The following is a 19,287-nucleotide window of genomic DNA, read 5'->3' on the forward strand; positions in this document are numbered from 1 at the left end:
CTTAACAGAGTTGCACAATTTTTGCAAATTGTATGTGTGTTGTGGATTTTCGTGTGTGTGTGTATGTGCATACAGGAAATGTACTTTTCTAGCACTCCACATAAATCTAAATAAAAGTTGTGAAGTCCCAATAGAACTTCATTCATGAAATAATTTATAATACTTAGATGTTAGTTGATGTTACTATTTTTTTCCTTTGAGGGTCATATTGATTGGAAATGTTCTTGTTCTTTTGGCAATATTCTGTAAAATTAGCATTTGGTGTTAAAGATAGCATATTTTTGTATATGGTTTTGTATAAGCTAATTCTTTCCATTAACTAGGGTCAAACTGCATGTTATAATTGCATAGCGTGCAGCTCCCCCTCTACTTTTTATTTACTTCAAAGTAAGTGCACAGGCCCCAATCTGACCACTGCATGTGGTTAGGGGAGGTTTAATCCTTCCCTCACCAGACACTTCCCTCTTGAAATTTACCTTTCTGTGCCGCAGTTAAAAAAAAGACAAAAATCCTTCCTTCTCCATGTATGGTGGTCCTGATACAGATAGATGCCCCACATTCTTACTATCTTTAGAACAGCAAAATTACAAATCACTGTTAAAATTCACATAGGTATCAGAAGTGGCTTCCTATGTGGCATTGGGAAGAAGGGATCCTGTATTTGAAAAAAGGAAAATACATACCAAACACCCTCATCCAGGTATCTGTCACTCAAATTACCACTGATTTAAGCCAGATCTTAAGCAGGAGCAACAGCCTCAACAGAGTTGAGGTTGAAATTATTCAGATTTACATTACCTGAATTTATGGTTTGTACCCTGTGAAATTATGTCTGTGTAATCCTATGTAACTAGCATACTTGTTCATTCAAATACTTACCTGAATGTCTGAGTGGCTTCTAGGCAGCAATGGTGTACTGTAATAGTTAATAGTTAATTATAATTCAGCCACATTTCTTAACATGAAATGGTGAAGAATGTGCTTTCTTGAGACATATTTTTGTAGTTTCCTCGCCCAAGTAGTAGTTAAGTGTGTATCTGTATGTGCTGGGAGATGAATTACTCTTCTGCCAGAAGCAGACGTTCCAATTTTGGGCCTGGTTCCACTGGCAAAGTCCCCACTCTAGTTCATGCCAGCTCATGAATGATGGGATCAGGCCTTTATTTGGAGCTAAGAGCACTTGATGTGGAAACAGGAAATGCACATTTCTAACCTTCTAGAAATGTGCGTGCCTATTTTCAGTCACAAATCCAAAGTTTCTCCTCCTCCTAAACAGTGATGCCATTGTACTCATCATATCTGATTAGTTCTTGAAATGTTTTAGTAAGTCTATCTTAAAAACATTATAAGAAGATAATCAGCTGCCTTAGAAGGTCCCCATCTGGAGTATAGAGTTCTTTTACTGAAAGATGTTTTGCCTTTCTGAGATAGCTCTCGCATTTCATCATCTGTTGTGCAGAGATGAAGTGCATATGAAAAGTCAGTGACTCTGAATCCATCTGTTGTTATTATTTTCCACTGATAATTGGCTCGAACAATGAAATGTCTGTGTCTGTAGCCTTTGAAACTATACACCCTGTTTATTTTCTGAAGGTCTCCCTCCCCTCCCCCAATGGACTTTTTTTTTTGGTATGTGCTTCATTTTCATCTCAAGCATATAGCTAGTGGAGCTTGCATAAGGATGACATCTTTGACTCGGTGCATCAGGACGTGTCACTCAGACATTTGAATCTTGTCTACAGAATTCCCCCCCCCCCCCGAGTCCTGTGGAGAACAGGCTTACAGCAGGAGAGACTGGCAGATCCAGAATGCAATGATATTCTACCTGAGTAGTAGTATTTATTTCAGTTTCCTTATTAAAATATTAATTTAGAATCCAGCATCTATTAGCTATGGAATTAGATATCACCTGTAATTGTATAATATATTCAGTTGCATCCAGTTGTGCACGATACAGAGCATTAATATTGGATTCCACTAACAGCACTTCCATTAGCTTGCTCAACCAGTATGAGATATATGTGATCAAGGAGGCATAACTACCAGCCAGAACTGCCAAAACAGTCATTAGAACCTCCATAGGGATGGACAAAGGCTTTTACACTGTGATATACTGATTACATTTTGTTCTATGGTTTATTTGCATCAAGGTTATATCTCTTGTTATCTGTGCAGAGTGTATTATCTAACACCTTATTTTAAAGGTCAATTCAATGCAAAAATAGTGAATAGTAGAAATCTTTGCCATTTCTTATGGAGTTTCTTTATAAGGGTTTTAAACAAATCCTGTGAAGCATTACTTCTATATCAGGTCAGGAATCACATTTTGGTTCCTCAGTGCCAGCCAGCATCATAGTTTTAGTTGCCATTGTCAAATGTTTAGGTGCTAGGCTTGCAAAGGGATGATTCTCTCCCACCCTCCCCATATCTTTTGATGCAGAATCAAATGTAGACATATGTGGGTGACCCTTTTTTGTTTGTTTCTATATTTTTCTTATTAGCATACTTAGGTATGAGTTGACCCAAAGAAAAAACGAAACCACCCTGCCTTCACTTTTCCCCATATGCTTCGAGAGCATAAAATTGAAATCAATTGCTTGAAGTTCCCTAGGTGGTTGAATCCAATGTCCTGATAAAGGTGCAGTCCAGCAAATACTACTGTTGCATGTCATTTGTTAATTTAATTGGCCAGGTTCCCCAACCTGTGTGTGTGCGTACATGTTCAAGAAGCACTTCTATGCATACATGTGTGTGTGTGTGTGGGATTTCGTTCCATCACAGGTTCTTATGCCTCGAGGGATGTTGCTCTAGAAGAGTGGTGCATGAAATCCCATGTGCATAAGATCACCCACAGTAGTTTGGATCCTGCACACTGGAGCTTCCATAGGTCTCCTGTGCACATTGCATGTGAATTTGATGGATTACACTGCAAACCTCTTGCCTGCCCCAAAGATGCCTTGAACAAAGACTACAGATAAATACAAAAAAGTTTATATGTGAGAATGGGTATGCTACATTTTTTCCCACTGTGAAACGTAGCCATCCACACACAAGTAGTAAGATAACTGTCTCATTAACTGCTGCATGTTGTGGTCCTAGAAATGGCTAGGGCTGCCTTTCCCAACCTTGTGTCCTTCAGATTTGTTTTGGACTACAATTTACCTAATTCTCAGACAGCATAGTAAGTCTGGTTGGGAATTACCTGGAGGGTACCAGGTTGGGGAAGGCTGGCTAATGCATCAACTAAAATTAAATCTCCTGCTTTACTAATATAAAGACTGTCAAGTTTTTCTTCACTTCTGCTGTCTGCCTACCAGGGAGCCTGTGTTTTTTGCCCAAGGCAAGAGACAGATCTGAGTCAACAGCTGGCCTTTATGTTTTCAGAATTGCAGGTCAGCCATTGCTTCTTTTTAAATGCAAGAAAGCCAAGTGGCTGTTTGATGAGGCTTTACAAGTAGCTGAGGAAAGAAGGGAAGCGAAAAGCAAGGGAGAAAGGGGAAGATATATCCAACTGAATGCAGAGTTCCAGAGAATAGCAAGGAGAGACAAGAAGGCCTTCTTAAATGAACAATGCAAAGAAAGAAAGAGGAAAACAACAGAATGGGAAAGACTAGAGATCTCTTCAAGAAAATTGGAGATCTCAAGGGAACGTTTTGTGCAAAGACGGGCATGATAAAGGACAAAGAAGGCAGGGACTTAACAGATGCAGATGAGATTAAGAAGAGGTGGAAAGAATACACAGAAGAACTATACAGGAAAGATCTGAATGTCCCTGATAGCCATGATAGTGCGGTCACTGAACTTGAGCTGGACATCCCAGAGAGTGAAGTCAAGTGGGCCTTAGGAAGCATTAGTAACAACAAAGCTAGTGGAGATGACAGTATTCCAGCTGAGCTATTTAAAATCCTAAAAGATGATGCTGTTAAAGTGCTGCACTCAATATGCCAACAAATTTGGAACACTCAACAATGGCCGCAAGACTGGAAAAGGTCAGTTTACATTCCAATTCCAAAGAAGGGCAACGCCAAAGAGTGTTCAAACTACCGCACAATTGCGCTCATTTCACATGCCAGCAAGGTGATGCTCAAAATCCTACAAGCTAGGCTTCAGCAGTGTGCGAACCGAGAACTACCGGAAGTACAAGCGGGGTTTTGAAGAGGCAGAGGAACTAGAGATCAAATCGCCAACATTCGCTGGATCATGGGGAAAGCAAGAGAATTCCAGAAAAACGTCTATTTCTGCTTCATTGACTACGCTAAAGCCTTTCATTGTGTGGATCACAACAAACTGTGGCAAATTCTTAAAGTGATGGGAGTACCAGACCACCTTACCTGTCTCCTGAGAAACCTGTACGAGGGTCAAGAAGCAGCAGTAAGAACCAGACATAGAACAACCGAGTGGTTCAAAATTGGGAAAGGAGTACGACAAGGCTGCATATTGTCACCCTGCTTATTTAACTTATATGCAGAGTACATCATGAGAAATGCCGGGTTGGATGAATCAGAGGTCGGAATTAAGATTGCTGGGAGAATTATCAACAACCTCCGATATGCAGACGATACCACCCTAATGGCAGAAAGCGAAGAGGATCTCAAGAGCCTCTTGTTGAGGGTGAAAGAGGAGAGTGCAAAAGCTGGTTTGAAACTCAACATTAAAAAAACTAAGATCATGGCACCTGGCCCTATCACTTCCTGGCATATAGAAGGGGAAGAAATGGAAGCAGTGACAGATTTTATTTTCTTGGGCTCCAAGATCACCGCAGACGGTGACTGTAGCCATGACATTAAAAGACGCTTGCTCCTGGGGAGGAAAGCTATGGCAAACCTAGACAGCATAGTAAGAAGCAGAGACATCACCTTGCCGACAAAGGTCCGTCTAATCAAAGCTATGGTTTTCCCAGTAGTAATGTATGGCTGTGAGAGCTGGACTATAAGGAAGGCTGAGCGCCGAAGAATTGATGCTTTTGAACTGTGGTGCTGGAGAAGACTCTTACGAGTCCCCTGGACTGCAAGGAGGTCAAATCAGTCCATCCTAAAGGAAATCACCCCTGACTGCTCATTGGAAGGACAGATACTGAAGCTGACGCTCAAATATTTTGGCCACCTAATGCGAAGAGAAAACTCCCTGGAAAAGACCCTGATGCTGGGAAAGACTGAAGGCAAAAGGAGAAGGGGACGGCAGAGGATGAGATGGCTAGATAGCATCACGGATGCAATGAATATGAACTTGAGCACGCTCCGGGAGAGAGTGCAGGACAGGAAGGCCTGGCGTGCTATGGTCCATGGGGTCACGAAGAGTCGGACATGACTGAACGACTGAACAACAAACATTGCTTCTTTGTCCTAGAATGCCAAGTGTAATCTGATACCTGCAACACCTACCAGTGACTCAGTCATTCAGTCTGCAGTCTCCATCTTCAGACTGAGTGAGCTGCAGACCCCATGGCCACGATATCTGGCCTGAACTTTGTCCCCCCCCCCTTTTGTACCATCTAGCCTGATGGAAGAGTTCTGGAAACCTGAAAGCTTGCACACTTTTTTGTGGTCTTTTGGCTGGTCCTATTAAAGGTTCTGCCTAATTGTGAATTTTGGATTTCCTTTTCTCAAGGACCAGCATGGATGTCTTCATTTTTAAGAACAACAATGTAATATTATAAAAAAAGTTTTCACAGTGCAGTCCTATGCACATCATGTCTACTCAGAAGCAAGTCCCATTGAATTCAATGAGACTTACTCCCAGGTAAGTGTGTATAGGACTACAGGCTTAACCACATTGCTAAAACTGACTAGCCTGGGATTTTACAAGAGACTCCAGTAATCTGACACTTAAACGTGCCATCTGTAAATAAATAAATAAATAAATAAATAAATAGCTTGCTAGCTTGTGAGACTATTAAAAGCCCCAGCAATGACAAAAAACTGAATATTTTGGACATGTACCTTATATGGCAAGAATAATGAAATAGTTAAATAAACCTTGTGCACAAGATTCTGTTTGAGGAGTTAAAAGAGTGACTATGAAAATAAAATTTTCAAAAATTAATGGCAGAACTTTCCCAAACCCAGAATGTGGAGCTTAATCCTTAACCTTTCAAGACTTACACTGCTACTATGTGCTACTATGTACTGATCCTATTGGTCAAGTGCCATTTTTTCCTGTCTCTAATGTGTGAGGTTTATATGCTTTGGAAATATGTATAGAGCATGATCCTTTCAAACGTAAGCATTTCTAAGTCCCACTGATTTCAATAGGAGAGTAAAGCATGTGTTTACAACTGCAATCCTATTTGGGATTATGCCTCATTAAGGACAGCAGGATTTACCTCCATTAAACCTGCATAGGATTGCGCTGTAAATCTCTCCCATTAAAATCACTGGGAATTAGCTTGGTGGGATTATGCCTGTGCTGTTTAGGGGTATCTGACAAAAAGAGTCTGAACAATATGTTTATTTGTTTATTTAACATCCCATTTTCTCTCATCTTTCGCCCTCACATCCAGAACACCCTAATAGAAAGTGCATTGGTTTATATTACAATTTAAATAAAGAATGCCTGTCAAGAAAATTTATACAATTAAAATAATTAGCAGATTGCTTGAGCAATAGAATTGTTTCTTGCTAGTTTTGAAACAAACAACAAACAAATCCTAGCTTCCTTTTCCCTACATACTTTAAGGGTGTGTGTGTAAGTTGTAAGGTTCCTTTTTGAAACAAACAGCTTAGTTCTCTACATATTTACTTGGAAATACGTTTTATCAGTATCAGTGAATTTTATTTTTAAGTAATTGTGCTTAGAGACACAATCAAAACTTAAATTTCAGATGAATTTGGGGTTTAATTAAAGTATTTCTACCTACTGGTTCTTTTCTGCATATCTGTCTCTTTGTCTTTCTCTGCCTTGAAAGGTGTGTGGGTGAGGATTTTTTTTTTCTTTTGTAAAGGCAAATCTCAATTTAGTACTTAGTATTATTCCTATTTATTAGTTGTTATTGCTGCTATTTATGTGATGGCTGCATGTAGCTGTGTGATCTTTTAGCCACCATCCCTATTAAAGAGCCTGTGCAGCTTGTGAGAGATCAGGACAGGTAAAATGCACAGCAGGCGTCTGATTTGAGCCAGTTACTCATTTGCCGAGTGTTTGTGTTTATGCAAAGGGGCCTCTTCCTGCATATTTAATCTAGAGTAAGGCAGTGGCTTTTGTTGTGTTTAGACCACATACCTTCAGTCCTTCCTTACAGCCAATGTTGAAGCAGAGAAAGTCTGGATAGTTAGTATACGTATGGTGTTTTCAGAACTCTCAACTTTTCTTCACTTGGTTGGAAATTATTGCTACAGCTCAAAGCTTTTCCTCTTCTACATTAATGGGTAAGTGCGTACTATTAAATATCATTATCCTTTTTTCTTCGTCTTTATAAAATGTGCAGAATTATTTCTTGTTTAGACCTAACCATGGTAGTTTTAGGGAGTTTGTTGTAGCCATAAAGATTGTGAATCCAGGTGTTTCTCTAGTGTCCACTTCTTCTCATAACAGCAGGTTGTTTGGGAATAATGATACAGAATGTGTCCAGCTTGCTTATTCTTCATTCTTAGACATTCTGGTTTGAAAATTGTACCGAGGATAATACTTTCCTTGTTTGCTAAAAGCTTTCAAACCGTATACAACACAAACTGGATTTTTTGTAGGGGTTGTTTTTTGTAGAAATCACCTGGTTTCTGTTTTGTCCTCAACCAGAGTCCTCAACAGAATGTCTCTGTTTGTAATCGAGAGTTTTTTTCTTATGTGTAAATTGAAACGTCTCTTCGTTGATATTAATAGCACACTAGAGATGTTAGCTATGATGCAGAGAGTAATAGGACGATAGAGTAGGAAACCTGATAATACAGGGGAACAGTGGGATGGGAGAAGATGACAGTCCTATTGCTTTGCTGTGAGGAGCAGAGTTTGCATTATGGCATCCTAGCTGTCTACTAAAGGCATTTTAAATATCATTACTGTTACTTTTAATCTATACATAATTACTGCTGCCGCTCAATTTCTGATTGAATCTACTTTAAAAAAGAAAACCCATGGCTGAAACGTCACATATATATATGCACTCTGTATGAAATTTATGCTGCCTGTAGGAGAATGTTGGCTTCCTTTTGAAACTCAAAATCAGAGAGGATTTATTTTCTTTCTTTTTTTGGCTGGGGGTGGGGGGGAGAAAACAACAAAAAAGCTAGTCCTTAGTGCTCAGAATGGCAATGTATATATACATTTGGAGAAAATATGGATATTGCACACTGGGGCCAGAAGTAGGAGTTTAGTTTACCAATTAACTATTTCCTTTATTTGAGTAGCTCCTCTCAAACAGAAGAGTGTGCTATTCCACCACATGTTGGCAAATGTGTGGATCTGAATAAAATTGCACCAATTTTATTAAAATGTGTAGGGACTTTTTACTCTTCTTGGGTGCGAATCAACACACATTCAGACGCATTTTATTAACAATAAGACTGCTTAAAGATTTTTTTTTAATAGCAACATTGCAAATAGCTTATCTAATTGTAAGTATATTACTTTTATAGTCTTTCTTTATGAGGAAAAAGCACCTCAGTCAAAGCACCTTATGTGATTAGCGCTATTGTATTCTTAAATTTTGATTGATAGAGATAATAGTTTTCACTTAAAAATACAGACAGGTACTTTAACTTTCCATGACAATAGCTATTTGCATTTCTTTTATCTTTTTGTTTAACATTTGTGGGGGTTGGGACAGATTTGATTATTAACTCTTATTGCACACTGTGGTAAATGCTAAAACAAAGCTTTTGTTAGAGCTTCAACAGTACAACAGCAAATATTGTTTTTATCACTTCAATATTTAAAGGTTGTTAAAGGATACCTCAAAAATATTTTCACATGACCGTGGCCAAGGGTATTGCTTTGTTGTTTGGTAAGACAGTAATCCCCCCCTCCTCTGAAAAGATGGCCAGACTTCTCTGTTACTGTTAGTCTGAAAGGAAGAACACTTTTACCTGATAGAGCAAGAGAACCGGAAAGCTATGCAGCATGTTTCTCTTTGCCTCACATAAAAGAGAGAGTGAAACTGTTAAGTTCATAGGAATCTGAACGCTGCTAGAAGGGAGGGAGGAGACTTTTGCAGCAAACTAATCGTGCAGTGGTTCATTGGTGGAGTAGTAAAATATATATTGTGTCCAAATTTGAGAGCAAGCTAGAATTTTTATGTGGAAAACAAACTTATTATATTTGTCAGCAAATGCAAACATTGAATGAGATATCAAAACAGACCAGACTGCAATGGGCATTTTTCTTAAAAGTGTTCTTTACAAAGATTAAACCTAATGTTAAATACTGTAAATAGAAAGTAAAACACTTTTTTTTCCTTCTTGTCTCAAAGGCTGCTTCAGTGGCTACTACCTAGTTATTGTGGAGAAGAGGGAGGTGGAATCTTCCATATTATTGCTTTTAATTATGCAAGGTCAAGTTTTGGATGATGATTGTAATACAGCCGCAAAATAGGCTTAATTGATGAGTCAACAGCTAAAAGATTTTTTAAAAGCCTAGAAAGATTTGATCACTTTGCTTCAATAGCTCTGTCAGATAGCCTCTGCATTATTGGATTCGATGTTTTAAATGTTTGATAGTTTTAGGGAATGTGTTTTGGCCTTTAATAATCTCAAGGGTGAGCACAGCAGAAGACGAAAGTGTCTTAAGGGTAGTTCAAATTTTGTATTATAAGCAAGACATATTGAATGTATCTCTTAACTATATCTATAATACTTGAAGCAGACATGAAAAATTAATTAGCTGACATAATACTGTTGATCATACTTAACATTATTATTACTAAGTAATACAGGAACAGTGTAACCCTGTGCATCCTTACTTGGAACTAGGTTCCACTGTGTCCAATGGCATTTTCTCTCTAGTTAGGGAGTAAGCCCCATTAAACACAGTGTGTCTTACTAATGAGTAAAGATGGATAGGATAGCACTGTTAGTGTATTTGTTCGTCATGCTATTGTTTTATTTAGTTTTAAACCAGCACCCACTATGTACCTGTCACCTGTTCAAAATTACAACAACAAAAAACAGAGAGGGGCATTAGGACTTTTATCAGTGGTTTCAGTGGGAGGAAAATTGATCATAATATAATTGGTTGAACTCTTTATCTGTGTACAATCCCTAAGTATCATTCTACAATACCAAAGAACTCAGTTGTCTGATGGTGTAATATAATTATATCCTTTTCGCATGGTTATTCAAATGGGCTTTCCTTGTATTTTTTAAAGTTTGTGAATTTTAAGAGAATCCCACTACATCATATACTACATTTCCACATGATATGGTTCAAATAATTTCTTTTTTCAATATGTATTGTACATGTATAAAATTCATGCCTACACACACACACCATTTTAGCATGATTAGTAATTTAAATAATATATAAATAGTGAAGTTTATGTTTTCTATTTTGGGTGGCAGAAGATGTATTAGAGCAGCCTTCCCCAACCTGGTGCCCTCTAGATGTGTTGTACTACAACTCAACATGCCCACTAGCCATGGCTGGCTGGGACATGCTGGGAGTTATAGTCCAACAAATCTGGAAGGCACCAGGTTGCCTACCCCTGCTGTATGGATTCTACCCAAAGAGGGAAGTTACAGATTCAGGGTTGTATCCAGTTGTGTCTGTCCACCAACTGAACAGCATCCATCAGCGGAATGGATTCCCCTCCCCCCCCACACACACAAGAAGTGCTTTAGAACATCAGGGGGCACTCTGGAACAGAATGTGGATGTGAGGTTGATGCAGAGGGGAGGAGAGGAAGGTATCTCAACCTCAGACATCTGGTTCAGCACTCTACCAACTGTGGTTAGCCAGTTGCCTTGGGAAATTCACAAGCAGGTCATGGTGCAGACTGCAGAGAGACGTTCTTGTGAAAATATTTTCCTTCTGATAATTTCCTTCTAATAAGATTGTGATTATTTACATAGGAGTACTAACGTTTTTAGTATTAACACTGTGTATCCTATGTACACATAGAAAAAGGAGGGCTACCTGTGAGTCTCTCTTATATTGCTTCAGCTAGTCTTAAGTAGAAGAAGTTACCCACTCCTGTCTTTTTTTCATCATTCCTTTATTGGGCCTCTTATCTTTTTCTACCTGTATCTTGTCTAAGGTAGATTTTAAGCACATTGGCCAGGAAAAGTTATATTTATGTTCTTTGTCATCGCTGTACATAACGCATTTATGTTCTGTTCCATATATGGGACACAGCTACTAGCTTCAAATAAATTTCAATTAGCAGAAGCAATTACTGAACCAACTTTTGTTGGTATATGTGTACACATTCATTTCACGTTGTCTGTTCTGAGGTTGTCATTGTTTTGGGGAGATCCACCACAACAGATCATGCCAAAACATCGTTTATGCATTTTTTTTCTTTGATATTTTATTGCTTGGTATTTGGAAGTGCTTTAAGTATTATATTGGACCGTGGCTGCCTCACTTGTATTAAGAATCTTGAGAATAAATTTCTATATCCTATGAGAATGTTAATCTTTTGTAAACTGCCCAGAAAGCTTTGGCTATGAGGTGGTATAGAAATGTAATTCTTATGATGGTGGTGGTGGTGATGATGATGAAGAAGAAGAAGAAGCTGCTGCTGCGGCCGGCCGGCCGGCTGGCCGGCTGGCCAGCCAGCTTTCTCCAACCATGCTCAAAACATCAGGCTGTGGATGGCTAGTTTATGCTAACCATAGCTTAAAATCCAAATAATAGTTTTAATTTCCAAATGTACAAGAAAACTATGTTTTAGAGCTGCTCGCATGCTTTCATTTTATGTCTGCTCTGCGGGTGGTTTCAGGAAGGGGAGCAACAGCTGTAGCTACAGTTTGTCATTTCATACACTGTGCCAAACCATAGTTTACACAGTCCTTGATTTGCAGTCCCATTTCAAACCATGGATTCTGGTTTGTTAGCCAATCACAGCATGGTTTGTAAATTTTGGCATCAGTGTAAACCATAGTTAAACTTCTCTAAACATGATTTGACATGATATTTGAATTAAGCCAACTTAATTTTTCTGTCTAAGTAAAGTGTTGGTTTTGGTAAAGCAGCTTCAGAGATGACATTTAAATAGGGCAGAAGAGTGGTTCCCCTTCCCAAGCATTTCAGACCATATCTGACCAGAAGTACAGCGCTTCTGAGAAAGCTGTCTAAAGGCCTTAATGCCCCTGATTGGTTTTATGCTTCTGATGTATATAAATAAGCATTCTCTGTGCTTTTAGCAGTTATCTCCTCAAATTCCGTCTTTGTATTTCTTCTTATCAATTTGCATTTTAGTGTTTTAGTTTGTGTTCTTTTTATGTTCATTTGGTCATTTCCATTTTTAAAGGTGAGTGGTCTTGCTTTTTATGGTTCCTTGACACTGCTAATTAACCATGTTGTCATCCTCTTGAACTAATACACAATGTATATATAAAAACACAAAGAGTAGGATCATGTGAGAACAGGTGGTTCTTACACACCCTAAACTTTTTCAGGGATTTAGAAAGAAATATGTATGCCTGAGCTGAACTTTGGGAAACCCTGACAATACCTACTCTTGTAGGGCTGATGTACATGTTCAGAAAAAGTCCTATTGGGCTGTATAATTTTGTGGTGGTGGTTTGAATAACCCCTGGTGTGGTGTCAAAAGGCCTCCACACAAAGAAAACTACAGTGTCATGGAGAAGGCTGTTAGAACATTTATCTCCAACAAACTAGGCTTTTTTGAAGGTGGAAGAGTATTTATCATGGCCTGCAGAGATGCTGAAATGGTACAGTTCTAGAAGAGATACACTGTATGGGTTGCATCCAATAGTGTCCATCCGGTGACAGAACAGATTCCCCTTCTCCTCTGAAGCTCCCTGCACTGAAGCCTCCAAAACACATTTCACCTGGGGAGTGGGCTGCAGAAGGAAGAAGGAAAGGCCTGTTGCACACATGGAGGTTTGCTCATGTAATGTAGGTTGTAGACCTTTGCTTTTCAGTGAACATGTAGATTTGCTTGTATTTAGGTGCTCTGAAGTTCATTTGAAATGAATGGGATTTAAGCACACAGTAAAACATTCAATTCTCATTGCTTTCAGTAGAAATTACACATGTGTAACATGCGTTGAATTGTACCTGAAATCAGTACTGTTCATTAAATGATCAATAGTCGACTTCAGTATACCTTGTTATAAATTTGTAAGAAAAGTGTTACCAAAGTGTTTAGTAAGTTTATACTGAAGTACATCTAAGTGCTATTAGTAGTTTGATCTATGAACTTGATGCAAATTAAACATTTTCCATACATTGATCCTGATGACAAGACCAGAAAATGGCAGGCTGTCATGTTTCTTAAAGGATTACATGCTGTTTAACATAAGAGAGAATATTGTGCTGTTTACATGGTAAAAACCAGTTTCTTCCTTTATATCCATTTTCCACTTTATGACATCAGTAATTCTTTATTCACTTGGTGAGATCTGTATTCTTTAAAACTAAATGCCGCTCCCCACCAAAACAACAACAACTGTGTGTGTGTTGTGGAGAATATCTGAATGAAGCAATTAGTTTTGTTTACAAATAGTTTATCTAGGACTGTCTCCTTTTGGGTTAACAACAAAAACAAAGACTGTGACAATAAAAGTAAATCTTAAAAGCATTAGAATCAATGCACGGACATATATATATATATATATATATATATAACTGAAACCTACCCAATCTCTGAGAACAAAGGATTCTGAGTAATATATTATTCAAAGTGAAAATAAAAGGATAGACATCAAGATTAAGAAAGTTTGTGCTAGAGAACAAAGTGAATCTCATCTTTAGAGTTTTTCTTTGCCCCCAAAGACTGTGTTTTGTTTGTTGAACTGAGCTTCACAATGGCTGGTACTGATAACTGCCTGGCTTGTGACTTGATTGTTTTTATTAACTCGCTCTGAAAGTCATTCACCATTAAACACAATTGGATTCATTTTTTTTTTTTTATAGTTGCCCTTGTTAATATAGTGCCAGTGAAAATATCTCCAATATTGTTGCTAGCTGTGATCAGCCAGTGACACTGTGGTATCCATTTCGTCTCCAGGGTAAGAAGAGCGACCTTTTTAGTTGGCTGCAGCTGAAGATTGCTTGACAGAAGCCACTAAAAAGGTAAATAAAATTTCATATTTGCTCTTGATGTCCATGCGGAATGAATCAAATGCATGAATTCAGAATCCTGCCTTGCTGGCCTGTTTTCCCCTTAATATGCCCTACCATGTTGAAAGTTATATCCTGTGAAGTACCTTAAACTCTCCTTTGAATCCAGTAAGAACATAAGCCTGGAAACACCAGGATGATTTAATTAACATTGGTGGATTATGCTGGGAGCTGTGGTTAACACAGAGGACATGTGCAGTGGAATCCTATGTATGCTTACTCAGAAGTAAGGCTCATAAGCGTGTTTAGGATTGCAGCCTTACAGCTCAATCCCATGCACATATACTCAGAAGGAAGTCTCATAGAATTTAGTCCAATGGAAGTGGATTACAGCCTCAGGCTTATGCTGTATTTATAAGACACAGTGGCGATCTGGTCAGATGGGTTATTTCAGACTTTTTGGATTCTCTGTCCTAAAGTTCTTCAAAGGCTGGCTTGGTTAGCAAGCTTTTGGCATGCTGTGTGTAGCCAGATCAATAATAGGCTAGAATCTGTTTCAGTAGTACAAATGGAAAATGAGTTATGATTCAAGAATATTTAATTCCAGGTTTTTGAGGATTTTAGGGGTGTAGCAAAAGTGAAGTTAATAATGCTTTAGGCTATTTTTATTTCAAGCAGTAGCGTATTCCTGTCGTATTTTAATTTCTGGCCGCTTGTTTTCCTTTTGGCTTTTCCAATGGTTTAAAAGTTGGGGAGGGTTTGTCCAGTATTGCAATAAGCACTGTATATAGAAGGGTTACACTTTTGTTCAATTTCCAGTTATAGGATATTAAGTAGCACAACAGTTTCTGGAGAGCTGGATTTTGAAATCCTTTTTAGTCAGGTGTGGCTGCCCTGGGATAGATGAACCAGTGATCTGACTTTATATGAGGTTGTTCCTTCTGTCCTTACAGGATCCCAGGAGGGGCCACTACTAAAATTAAGAAGGGCACTCATGTGTCAGTGTTTGGATGTGAAGCTGTGTCGTCTGGCTGATGTTGGTCTGGCTGTTTTATATTTACTTTCTTTTGGAAATTAATAGCTAAGTGCCATAGCAACAAGCATCAATGCTGTAGCATTAAGGCAGTGAATGTTCTGTGATATGAAGGCAGTAATTATTGGTCCTTGGGCTTTCAGTCTCATGACTTTTTTTACACAGAAGGCTATGATTTTTTCATTTTCAGTTTAGAATTTTTCAGTAAACCATCACCACAAGACTGAATTCTTTGGAAAAATAGTTTAATTAAAAAAAACACTTTTCAGGTAAAGGTTAAAATATGGCATTCACTCTTTTGTTTTACTCTAATGCACATTTCATGATAGCTTATGGCAACACTTGATGTTTTCCAAAATATGGCTAGAATCCAAAGGGAGAGTGAGCTCGCATCTAACACACTGGGATTTTTTAGGCTTCCTTGTCCTCTCCTCACTCCTCCTGAGTGTTAATGAATGTCCAAGGCAGCTTCTGATACAGCTAAAGTTGCTACATCCAGAAGACAAAGCTCTCGTGTGCACGTTGAACCAGATTAGACACATGCAAGGGGTGCTTGGGGCCCCAGAGATATATTTAGGCTCCATTCATCTGAGACTGAAACACACTTTTGTACTGATTTCAAATGTAACTTGGAACTCTAGTGAATCTTGACTGTATGATGTTCATTATGAGGTCAGCCATGTGATTGGCAGTGTTTAAATATTGCTTATTTTTACATTACAAAATTGTACATGATTGCCAAACATCTGAAAAATGTCCAGTGCCTGCTATGAAGAACGTAACAGTGAACAAAATATAGATTTGTTTGTTCTTCCTTTTCATGTTGACAAAAATTGACCCTACAACACTATCTTCAAAGTAATATTGTATACTGAGAGTTTACAGGATGACTTTAAGTGACAGCAAAGACATGGGGCAGAATCCAAGGCTGCTCGTCCGCTAGCAAGGCCCACTGCTGCTTTCATTCCACGAGTGGGCAGCCCCACTGATTCCATTGTGCAAGTGGCCCCCTCTGCTTGCACAACAGAAATTTAGCACTTCTGGGGGCAAGCCGTGAAATGAGCAGAAGCGCTCTATTCCAGAATGGGGTAGGTCGGTGGAGCTTCCTTATGCAAGCTCTGCCAACTCACCCCATTCTAGAAACTAGCATTTCTGCTCATTTCGGGTTGCCCCCTGAAGCACTAAATCTCCATTACACAAGCGGTGGACACCACATGCGCAATGGAATCGGTGGGGCTGGCCGCTCATGGGTGGGGCTGGTCGCTCATGAGTGGCCACCACTGGATCCTGCCCATGTTTTTTTTATCGCCTCCTAGTTTAGCTCACTTTATCAGACTGGCTGATGTGTGGAGAATGAGTTGTGAGTAGGGATGGACAAATCTGTCAGTTTTGCTTTCTCCCACAATCGTTTTCTAAAATCAATCAATCAATCAATCAATCTAAAGGTCTTTCCACCCTGTTTATGAAGAACCATTTGCACTTGCCAAATTCAATAGGTACAGCTATTACCAACATGGAGAAGACCATGTACTTGCCTGCCATGTAGCTCTTAAAGATGAGGAGCCTCTTAGGGGAAAAAAAAGATAACGGCAACCTTAATTTAGTACCAGAAACTTGGCTGAATACACAGGGATTCAAACTTAGACTTTTAAAAGCTAAGCACTCAAAGCCATGGGCTTGGATGGATGAATCTGTCAGTTTCGCTTTCTCCCACATTTGAATTTTTTTTAATCTCAGGTTCTTTCCATCCCATCCATGAATAAATGTGCACATTCTGTAAGTTTTATTTAAAAAAATGAACAAAATTCTCACCCATCCCTACTTGTGATAATTGACATCAAGAGCTACAACAGGCTACCAGGAAAGGTAAACTGTTGATAACAACAGTTTCACATACATAAATATTCAAATATAAATGTAATGATTAAGTGAGAAAAATTGCTTATGAACTTATTCTGAGTGGGTGGAAATGACTTTCTTGTCCCAGAAGACATTCTGAAACCCCAACATTATTTATCACATCTTGCATTTAACAGTTATGGTATCACTTCAGTGTATTATTTCCAGTTTTTTAGCAAGTGTGAAAACACATGGTAGTTATCCAATAGGGGCTGTGTGTACGTGGCCAACTCCGCTGGACCCTGATCCACATGTGCCCAGCCCTGCCAACCCAGGTACCCCACATGGCCATGATATAGTGCTTCTGGGGGTAAGGCCCCACACGAGCAACAATGCTGGTTTCTGGAAGCGGCGCCTCTTCCAGAAACCAGCATTGTTGCTCGTGTGGGGCCTTACCCCCAGAAGCACTATATCACGGTCACATGCAGACCTGGTCTAGCGGGGCTGGGTCCTGCTGACTGCACGTGCACAGCCGCTCTTGGATACTACTCATAGTGTCCTCTACCAACTTGACTGAAGGTCTATTGGTCAACGTACAGATGTCAGGCTGTAGAAATAGCCAGCTGCTACTATCCCCTCCAAAGCAAGGGTTATGTCTTCAGTATGTGAAAGGAGAGACAAGATTCATGTCATTTTGGTACAGAAGATATACCGAATGGATTTCCATTTTTTTTTTTTAAATGGTTGCAAATTGCACATTTTCAAAAGATCAGGTTCTACAATTTGTGCAATTTTTAAAGTGTTGCCGCAGTTACTGCAAATGGGACCTGGGAAAAGGGGGTGGAGGCTACATCTGTGTTAAAAGGACTTGCTTGAGATTTAGGCAAGTGTAGAATAGAAGCAGGGTATCTCAAGTGTCAGCTCAACACTTCAAACCCTGAGGATCAAATTGCTAACTGGGTGATCTTTTCCTGACCTGTCAGTGGGTAATTTGGCACAGTAAGTGTGGAGAGGATGAAATTGACAACGATATTGACAGGAGGGGAATATGCTCTGTGGGACTACATAGTGGACAGGAAGTCCTGCAGTGCCATTTTTAAAAAGAAATTACGGCAATATTTGTGCATATTTTCAGATCCCCCAAAATAAAATAAAATTGTGCAAATTGCAATTTGCGCAAATGGTGGAACCCGTTTTTTTTAATGTGTAAATTGCAGCCATTTAAAAAATGGAAAATTTAATGGAATGCCACCCCATTGCGATATAGTTCATCCCTGCTTACCAGTTCAGAAACACTGTGGAAATCCATCGGTCTTAAACAGAATGGATTTCCCAGTGTCACACATCCCTATTCATGACACATAATATGTGAATACGTACTTAATTACCTAGTTCATGTGTCACGGTGGTAAATCATGGGTTTGCAGGGGACGCGTGCTGCCTGTGAACTGCTTCCACTTTGCATAATCAACCTCCAATCAGCCTTATCAGCAATTGTCTGTGTGACATGTGAACCCAGACTGATGGGTTGCTGAGGGGCTAAACAACCCAACGGTTAACCCATGGTTTATTGGCCACCAGCCTCGACAAGGTTAACTGCTAGGTTGTTTAGCCCTCAGTTCAGGTTCGTATGTCATGCTGACAACCTCTGATCCCACTGATTGGAGGTTGTTTACAGAAAACAGAAATGGCTTGCGCACATCCATGCAAATCATAGGTTAATGAACACACAATTTGCCACCGAATGCTGCCATGTAATCCAAACAGCCCCAATGTGTGTCATACTTCCCTTTATAGCTTTACATGTAATAGTTTAAAGAGGAGGACTCTGAAGAGAATATATGTGCTATATAACTTCATTTATGCATAATCTTGACTCACAATTCATTTTTCTCATGTTCTAACTTTTCATCAATCAGGCAAAATATTCTGTATAGTATTTTGGGTGTATTTTCCAGAGGAGAAAAAAAAAAATCTAAATATTCTAGTCAACTGTAACACAGGGGAATGAGCAACACAGCCAAAAGAGTTTACTTCTGGGACTAGTAATCTGCATCTGCCAAAGACTATTTACAGTGCAATCCTATTAATGTCTACCTAGAAGTAAACCCATTGATTTCAATGGAACTTACTTCCCCATAAGTGTGTATAAGATTGCATCCTAATGTATTCTTCCAAATAGTATACTTGTGTTACCTTTTCCTCTACCACCTTGTCTCATTTATATCCTATAAACG

General features: G+C 39.1%; 1 protein-coding gene across 42 annotated transcripts in view; it reads left to right on the top strand.

Moving 5' to 3' along the window:
* The window catches only part of FOXP1 (forkhead box P1), a 724,900-nt gene that overhangs the window by 313,209 nt on the left and 392,404 nt on the right, over positions 1-19,287 (top strand). For 35 of the 42 annotated variants that reach the window (XM_084840386.1, XM_084840360.1, XM_084840382.1 and 32 more), the window contains one exon: positions 14,126-14,190. The exons of 5 other annotated variants lie outside the window; for them this stretch is intronic. The gene's annotated coding sequence lies outside the window, so the exon portion shown is untranslated. Of the gene's footprint in view, positions 1-4,934; positions 7,365-14,125; positions 14,191-19,287 lie in introns of those variants that run through there. 2 more of the 42 variants (XM_084840379.1, XM_084840405.1) reach the window with 2 other exon arrangements.

This window comes from Heloderma suspectum, chromosome 2 (assembly GCF_057233095.1).
Source record: "Heloderma suspectum isolate Gila_16-S chromosome 2, 16-S_ref, whole genome shotgun sequence".
Classification (NCBI taxonomy): Eukaryota; Metazoa; Chordata; class Lepidosauria; order Squamata; family Helodermatidae; genus Heloderma; species Heloderma suspectum.